We start from the raw sequence: 10,000 nt of genomic DNA on the forward strand, positions 1-10,000 counted from the left end.
GAAACTTCGCTTCGATTTTTAGCTAATTTACGGGGTCTTTTTCTATGATTAGCACATCATGCAAGTGCATCCGGTTAGAAAAACAGGGCATAATCAAACTGCCATGAAATATTTTTGTATGAGTTTAAATTAATTGAATCTGTGATTAGCACAAAACATGCAAGTCCATCCCAAGCGCCAACCTTCCGGTCTCTCTCTCTTGAATCCAACACTGAAGTGAGTTAAACTGCGGTTCATCCACTGGCCACTAGAGACCGGCTCCAGAAGAGAGTCAATCCCATAGACCCCCATGTAAAAATACCCAACTTTACAGCAGAAATAAACATGTTTACAGTCTGGTGCAAAAAGTGGTTTTGGTCTGTATAGCTAATCTTGCCCTTCATGACGACTGTGACGGGAGTGATTGTTTTTATAACTCATCCGTTTAAATTATATTAAGCCTTAAAGTTCTGCATAATTAAGGGCGTGGCCACTTGAGTGACAGGTGGATTGCTGCTGATGTCACTGCTAGCCGTTTGTCTGCTAGCATTAGCATCACGTCACCTCAGCTAATCCGCCTCGCTGCACATTTTCATTTATCCAGGAGTGACTAAAAGAGCAATTCATCTGAAAACATCTGCAATATCTTTCAGTAATGATTCCTGACGGATGTTAGCGCTTTTCAGACGTTTCTACGCAAACAAAACGTCTTTCCACGGTTGAAACACTGATTGATGGATTACATGAGACATGATTGATTTCAGGAAGTTGTTCTGAATCTTTCAACATTCCTTCTGATGTTCGTTCATGCTTATTTGCTGCTGTAACTAGTAGTAAAGATGAAGAGATGATCGGTTCTACAGATTGAAATGCTTTCCAAACACTTTCGCAGATGTCTTGGCAGTGTACGAGAGCTCAGTGAACAGGAACATAAACACCTCAGTGAGTGTAAATACAGTCTCTGGACACTGAGTTTGACCCCAGATTTAGGACACGACCTGCTTAAAGTCCTCAGGAGGAAATTAAACACAAACAAATTCTAATATTTGCAACCAGTGTTGTTTTCAATAAGCTAAAACTACTGAAAAGCATTTTTGTTAATAAAATATAATAGGGATGCACCGATATGAACATTTTTGCCGATATCGATAACCGATAATTCTTTATATTTGAAAGCCGATAACCGATATATTGGCCGATAAATCTAAATACAAATTTTTATATTATTTTTGAGAGCCTGATTACAAAAACATAAGTTTCACCATTATAAGCCATGTCCCAAACACACAATTATAATGTTCTCATTATGATTTTATGTAGCCGATATGACAGATTTGCGCTGCATATGTTGCATTTTAACTGTATTTTCCTTTTGGAATTGATTCCAATCATATTTCAAGCAATTCATAATCATCATGTTGAACAGTGCGCATCTGAAGAGTCTCAGCTGAAGGAAATAATACATTATTTATCGGCATTAATATATCAGCCAAATTTTCTTACCGGGCCGATAACGATAACATTAAAAATGAACATATATCAGCCGATACCGATATGATGGCCGATATATCGTGCATTGCATTTAGGAAATATTTAACAAAAAACAAAAACTAATAAACTGACAAAAGCACTAAATAAATTAATAAATAAACTATTAACACTGAAAATAAAAAAGCTACTTCAAAATATCAATAAACCTATAAAAGTATATAAATAATGCTAAGTTTACAAATTATTTTTCTATTTAAAAAAATGTATTTTCATATTTAATTTGACAAATTCATAGAGTTGAAAAATAAAAATAAAAACTACTTCAAAATATAAATAAAAATTATAATAGTATATAAATGATGATAAAATAACACGTTTACAAGTTTTAGTATTTAAAAAAATACATTTCCATATTTAATTTGACACAAATGATTTTTATATATTTTATATAATATTTTTATATATTGAACTATACAACTAACTTTCATTTTGTCAAACAAAATATGAAAAAAAAAAATGTAAAAAGAAAAAATAACTTGTACTTTTAGTATTATTTATATACAATTATGGATTTATTGATATTTTTTATATAAAAGGGTCAGATGTACAGTTTTCCTGAAAAACTTCCAGTGGATGAAAAATCTGGAAAACATTCGCTGTGAGAATAACACAATTTTAAATACTTCAATACAAAATTGAACTGAGAACATTCAGGAGAACATTATGAACTCGAAGCAAAAGTTATGGACTGACTGCCACAAAACTACTGTTTATTTGAGCGGGTTTCATGACGCACACAATCTTCTTTAGCACATCTCAGTAAAAGCTACTGGATCCGGACATGAAATGACAAATGTTGCTTAGAAAAGTGCATGTAAAGTCCAACTCAAACTTACTGAACCACAAGAAACCGCAAACACACACTGTAGAAGCGCTTTATAAAGCCGTGGATCTCAGACACTTTCACACGAAACTATGCGACCGACTTCCAGTGCTTCAGTCAGTGTGTGTTTTGAGAGGTCAAAAGGAGACCTGAAAATAAAACTCAAACGCCTCATTACAGTGTGTGTTCTGTCGAAACGCCAGAGGATTCCAGGCTCCGGAGGCCGGTTTCCCCCCACGGGAATTCTGGGATTCGGGAATGAACAACAACCAGCGTTCTGCTAATCTACGAGTTCAGGCTGAGGATGTTTCTGCCACTGTTCTTGCAGATCAATGACATTCAAAGTCACATGATATTAGATTAGTCCAAAACAAGTTATGCAATATGTACAATACCATTCAAAAGATTTAGTTTCTAATTCAAATAGCACATTATTATATCTGTATATTAGAGCTGCACTGTATCATTATTTCTGTCTTTTCAGATCATTAGTATGAAGTACTGGGATACAGGTTTATAGTTATATGTCATATATGTCTATGGTAGTGATTAAAATAGAGTAAATCACCTTTTGAAAGAAACTTGACACTTCAAATACAATTTTTATCGATTACATCATTACACCAGTAGGTGGAGACAAGTGGCTGTTAAAACATGTGTTTGTCATTGAATCATCCCCTCAAGAGATTCATTAAAATAAAACGCTGATTCATCCAGTAATAAAACAAGTGAAGTCTTTATGAGTGAGTCATTGAATCATTCATTCAAGAGATTTGTTCAAAAACACTGATTAATCCTATTGTGAAACAAGACATCTTAAAGGAGTAATTGAATCATTCATTCATTCAAGAGATTTGTTCAAAAACACTGATTTATCCAGTAATAAAGCAAGGGAAGTCTTTACAAAAGAATCATTGAATCATTCATTCATTCAAGGGATTCGTTCAAAAACACAGATTCATCCCGCAATGAAACGAGTGAAGTTTTTATGAGTGAATCACTGAATCATTCATTCAGAGTATTTTTTTTAATGAATATATAATGAATTAGGGCTGCATGATATATAATTTTAGCATCGATATTGCGATAGTCACATGTCAGGATGTCAAGTTAAGTATAGGGATCGCGGTTGATCCGTGATCCGTACGGGCCGGTTCAGAACGCTTGTGATTCACAGATTAATTGCAAAGTTTAATCATCATAGAGTGAAGGTTTATCATTTGCATGTGTTTTTAAGTCGAGTCAGGCATCAAGCACAAGAGGACTCTCGCGCTGTTTTCTGCGCGCACACACACACACACACACACACACACACACACACACACACACACACCCTTAAACTTAAACGGACAGTCAAAATAAAAAGTAAACTTAAAAGTCAAAATGCCCGTCTCTGCGAGTGTCCTCCTAAACACAGTCGGTTATGTGTTGTAAACAGAAAGAAAATGAATGCGTGTCATTTACATAAGCGCATTCGTCTTAAAGTGACAGCAGCCTAATAAACCCCGGCTGTTCGTGTCACCAGTGGTGATCAAACTACAAAAGAGAAAATTACTTGCAGCTTTAACAAAGATAAATTGTATTAATTAATTATATTATTTATTTTTCATTTATACAGTGAAAACTGTTATTTTACATTTGATTATTCAATTTGCCTGAATACTGTTAGATTGGCCTGAAAAACTTATTTCAACTGTATCTTTCTTCTATTGTACATATTTATCTATGCTTGTAATTTGTTTATTATTTCTAAGCAGATTTACTCCTCTATAAAATCAACCCAATTATTTTTAGAAGGATTAATTCTTTTCAAATAGAGCTATTCAAATTATCTGGTGAAATAGTTTTTATTTCACAATATATATATCGCAGAAAAACTAAATATCGCAATGTAGGTTTTTTTCCAGTATCATGCAGCCCTATAACGAATTCAAATTAATGATATACAGTGCAATGCATAAGTGAATACACCCATGCTAAAGTTGACTAAAAAGAGGAATAAAAAATCATATTTTGGAAATTGAACTTAATGCCTTAATTTAAAAAATTAGGAAAAATCCAACCTTTAAGGACACCAATTTTCTTTGTGAATGAATAATGTATCGTAAATAAATAAATGTTCTTCCTTAAAATACATGGTGCATAAGTGTGTACACCCCTATGTTAAATTCCCATAGAGGCAGGCAGATTTTTATTTTTAAGTATTTTTTTTAATTTTTTTTTAGGATACTATGCATCCTGATAAAGTTCCCTTGGCCTTTGGAATTAAAATAGCCGCACATCATCACATAGCCTTCACCATACCTAGAGATTGGCATGGGGTACTTTCCATAAGATCATCTCTCAATGCAAATCAAACTAGCTATTAGGCTAACTGAAATAAAATCATGCCAATCTCTAGGTATGGTGAAGGCTATGTGATGATGTGGGGCTATTTTAATTCCAAAGGCCAAGGGAACTTTATCAGGATGCATAGTATCCTAAAAAAAAATTAAAAAAAATACTTAAAAATAAAAATCTGCCTGCCTCTATGGGAATTTAACATAGGGGTGTACTCACTTATGCACCATGTATTTTAAGGAAGAACATTTATTTATTTACGATACATTATTCATTCACAAAGAAAATTGGTGTCCTTAAAGGTTGGATTTTTCCTAATTTTTTAAATTAAGGCATTAAGTTCAATTTCCAAAATATGATTTTTTATTCCTCTTTTTAGTCAACTTTAGCATGGGTGTATTCACTTATGCATTGCACTGTATATATATATATACAGTGTTGTGCAAGTTACTTCCAAACTGTAATACATTATACATTAGCCTACTTGTTACTGTTATTTAAAAGTAATTCTTTACCTTACAATATTACTGTCTCAGAATTGTAATGCGTTACATTACTCCTGTATTACTTTTGAGTTACTTTCACCAAAATAACTACAGAAGTAGAACTTAACATTCTAAAATGACTAGGGCTGTAACGATATGCGACACTCAGATCCACGAACCTGTCACAGTGTGAGAACATTATAAAATACGTAGACCTACACCACAAAACCAGTTGAGGATAAATTCTCATAAATTCTTTAAAATTGGGCAATTCCAGCGTCATGGACGTGACATTTGCAGTAAAAACATGAAATATAAATTCTCAGAAAATGCATTTAATACCAATATATTGAAACGTCTGTTTATATATCCATAGGCTACTCCCTTAATAAAGGAGTTTAGACATTAGAAAAATATCAGTCTACACATGCGTTTTATATTTATTATGAGGGAAATATACATGCATGCGTGACACAAAAAATCTTTAACTTTTAGGTAGCAAAACATTTTTTAGTAATTCTGTGAATGACACTAAGCAAACCAAAGGTAATAGGCAACTACCCACCGGATGAAGAAGGGTTGGCTCTCCACAGAACATAATATATTCATTTTATTTTTTGTGTTCGCATTTATTTAAACCTGCCCTAAACACGGCTTTACTGGACTATGTCACACAATAGTTACACCAGCAAGAGGGAGATGAATGAAATAAATCGCCATACAAATATATCTGAAGCGGTAATTTAGTCTTTATTTACAAACTTGGACAACACACGCGGCTATCGACTGACCACGAGCAGGTAATAACTTACTTGCATTTTTCATTCGTTTATGTCTCGCGGTCTTGCTGTTTTTTCCCCCCGTTTTTTTTTTTTTTTTTTTAACAATATACATTTTGGGCTAAAAGTGTGTTGTAACGCAAGCGTTACCGAACATGTACCGAGTAAAATATTACTGAAAATTGATTAGTAATGCCTTACACTACTGCGTTACAGCAAAAAGTAATATGTTCCTGTAATGCATTACTTTTGTAACACGTTACTCCCAACACTATATATATATAATTTAAATAGTCTGCAGCCATTAACAGTTAGTCAGAAGCTCTAGTAAATCACGCCATGTTCTATACTTGTCTATTCAGAAACATGATCTCTATTTTAAACAAACACACGTTGATTCTCAGTTGATCCAGAATCCTGCAGCTCTACTGTCTCTTACATGTGTGTGTGTGTGTGTGTGTGTGGGACGTGATTTACGGACGAGATTAAGTCTTGCCGTGACACGCTACAGTAAAGATGGTTGTGATATGCATTATCACGTTTCTCTTGCTTTATAAAAGCAGGTCTCGTTCCCAGACGGTTTCACTCGTAAACAGTGTGAGTATATCATTATTCCTGTGTTATTCCAGCTGAAGCGTTTCACCAGCGACTGAAGCATGTGATGCTGGTCTTATGTAAGGAGGATTTGAACGCTCTCAATAAGCTCTTTAACGGATCTCTCCTTCTCGGCTGATTCTCCTGTAAAGACGCACGGAGACCCGGAGATGGAGGACAAGAAAAGAGGAACAACTACAGGTCAGCGTCGACCTGAATCACTGAGATGTGTTCAAACAGGCCTCGAGTTTAAAACACACACTCACACACAGATTCACTCGTTCTGTCAGTGTTCTGTCATTTTATTGTCCGCAATCATTTGTAATTTACACTGTTCAGAGGGAACAACGCGACTGCAGTTATTTTCTTCTCAACATCCACAAATCACAGAATTAAAGGCGTGGTTGATTTGACTTTTCTACCTTTAGTTAGTGTGTAATGTTGCTGTTTGATCATAAACAACATCTGCAAACTTTTACAACGCTCAAAGTTCAAAGCAAAGGGAGAAGCGCTCGACTAATCACAACACACTGCTCCAGCCGACCAATCAGAGCACAGTGTGCTTTTCAGTAGGAGGGGCTTCATAGAGACAGGAAGTAAACAGCTGCACTCAACATTCAAGCAGGAAAACCTGTTCTAGTAGCAGTGTTGGGGAAAGTTACTTCTAAAAGTAATGCATTACAATATTGCGTTACTTAGTTACCGTTTTAGAAAAGTAGGCTAATGCATTACCTTACTTTTTTTCACCTGGGCTGGACTTGTTTTTTTATAATAAAAAAGTTATACTGTATATTTGGGCAAATGTAAAGACCCTTTCACACCTAAAATGAAATAATAATCCTCAGGCTGAAGGTAATGCAGATTCACACGTGTACAGTAGAGGTAGAGTACAGTAGAGATTAGAGTACAGTAGAGATAGAGTACAGTAGAGATAGAGTACAGTAGAGATAGAGTACAGTAGTGCACAGTAGAGATAGAGTACAGTAGAGATAGAGTACAGCAGTGCACAGTAGAGATAGAGTGCAGTAGAGATAGAGTACAGTAGAGATAGAGTACAGTAGTGTACAGTAGAGATAGAGTGCAGTAGAGATAGAGTACAGTAGAGATAGAGTACAGTAGTGTACAGTAGAGATAGAGTGCAGTAGAGATAGAGTACAGTAGAGATAGAGTACAGTAGTGCACAGTAGAGATAGAGTACAGTAGAGATAGAGTGCAGTAGAGATAGAGTACAGTAGAGATAGAGTACAGTAGAGTACAGTAGAGATAGAGTGCAGTAGAGATAGAGTACAGTAGAGATAGAGTACAGTAGTGTACAGTAGAGATAGAGTGCAGTAGAGATAGAGTACAGTAGAGATAGAGTACAGTAGTGTACAGTAGAGATAGAGTGCAGTAGAGATAGAGTACAGTAGAGATAGAGTACAGTAGTGTACAGTAGAGATAGAGTACAGTAGAGATAGAGTACAGTAGAGATAGAGTACAGTAGTGTACAGTCGAGAGAGTACAGTAGTGTACAGTAGAGATAGAGTGCAGTAGAGATAGAGTACAGTAGTGTACAGTAGAGATAGAGTACAGTAGAGAGAGAGTACAGTAGTGCACAGTAGAGATAGAGTACAGTAGAGATAGAGTACAGTAGTGTACAGTAGAGATAGAGTGCAGTAGAGAGAGAGTACAGTAGTGCACAGTAGAGATAGAGTGCAGTAGAGAGAGAGTACAGTAGTGCACAGTAGAGATAGAGTACAGTAGAGATAGAGTACAGTAGTGTACAGTAGAGATAGAGTACAGTAGAGAGAGAGTACAGTAGTGCGCAGTAGAGATAGAGTACAGTAGAGAGAGAGTACAGTAGTGCGCAGTAGAGATAGAGTACAGTAGAGATAGAGTACATTAGTGTACAGTAGAGATAGTACAGTAGAGAGTACAGTAGTGCACAGTAGAGAGAGTACAGTAGAGATAGAGTACAGTAGAGAGAGTACAGCAGTGCACAGTAGAGATAGAGTGCAGTAGAGATAGAGTACAGTAGTGTACAGTAGAGATAGAGTACAGTAGAGAGAGAGTACAGTAGAGATAGAGTACAGTAGAGGTAGAGTACAGTCGAGAGAGTACAGCAGTGTACAGTAGAGATAGAGCACAGTAGAGATAGAGTACAGTAGTGTACAGTAGAGATAGTACAGTAGTGCACAGTAGAGAGAGTACAGTAGAGATAGAGTACAGTAGAGAGAGTACAGCAGTGCACAGTAGAGATAGAGTGCAGTAGAGATAGAGTACAGTAGTGTACAGTAGAGATAGAGTACAGTAGAGAGAGAGTACAGTAGAGGTAGAGTACAGTCGAGAGAGTACAGTAGTGTACAGTAGAGATAGAGCACAGTAGAGATAGAGTACAGTAGTGTACAGTAGAGATAGAGTACAGTGGAGATAGAGTACAGTAGAGATAGAGTACAGTAGAGATAGAGTACAGTAGTGTACAGTAGAGGTAGAGTACAGTAGAGAGTACAGTAGTGCACAGTAGAGATAGAGTACTATAGAGTTAGAGTACAGCAGTGCACAGTAGAGATAGAGTACAGTAGAGAGAGAGTACAGTAGAGGTAGAGTACAGTAGAGAGAGTACAGTAGTGTACAGTAGAGATAGAGTACAGTAGAGATAGAGTACAGTAGTGTACAGTAGAGATAGAGTACAGTAGTGCACAGTAGAGGTAGAGTACAGTAGAGAGAGCACAGTAGTGTACAGTAGAGGTAGAGTACAGTAGAGATAGAGTACAGTAGTGTACAGTAGAGATAGAGTACAGTAGAGATAGAGTACAGTAGAGGTAGAGTACAGTAGTGTACAGTAGAGGTAGAGTACAGTAGAGAGAGTACAGTAGTGTACAGTAGAGGTAGAGTACAGTAGTGTACAGTAGAGGTAGAGTACAGTAGAGATAGAGTACAGTAGTGCACAGTAGAGATAGAGTACAGTAGAGATAGAGTACAGTAGTGTACAGTAGAGATAGAGTACAGTAGAGATAGAGTACAGTAGTGTACAGTAGAGATAGAGTACAGTAGAGGAAAGCAAACAAGCAAACCCTTCAGCTGATGTTCTGGATAACAGAAGAATAGATGCAGGAGAAGAAAGTTTAACACTTACTTTACCAATAAAAACGTATCTAAAGTCATTTTTGCTTATGGTTTAACTGAATCATCGAAGGCCAGAAGCAAGTACATCGGTCAATAAAGTGAGATTAAATGCATAAAAATGTATGTTTTATTTAACATATTTAGTTATTGGCCGTTTGCATAATATTCTGATTCTGCATTTCACTGATTTTATTCATTCGAGGAATATTGAATTTGATCTTTTTTTTGTGCAAGTCAAGTGAGATGAGTAAATGCATGTTCACATTTAGTCTAGAACTACAATAACCATCATGTTTACACACACACACACACACACACACACACACACACAACGCCTCTGCACT

At 36.0% G+C, this 10,000-nt stretch overlaps 1 protein-coding gene across 4 annotated transcripts in view; it reads right to left on the reverse strand.

The window, feature by feature from the left end:
- Window positions 1-10,000, reverse strand: part of syde2 (synapse defective 1, Rho GTPase, homolog 2 (C. elegans)) — a 44,490-nt gene that overhangs the window by 30,248 nt on the left and 4,242 nt on the right. The gene's annotated exons all lie outside the window — the stretch shown is intronic.

This window comes from Abramis brama, assembly GCF_963993115.1.
Source record: "Abramis brama genome assembly, chromosome: 22".
NCBI classification, from domain to species: Eukaryota; Metazoa; Chordata; class Actinopteri; order Cypriniformes; family Leuciscidae; genus Abramis; species Abramis brama.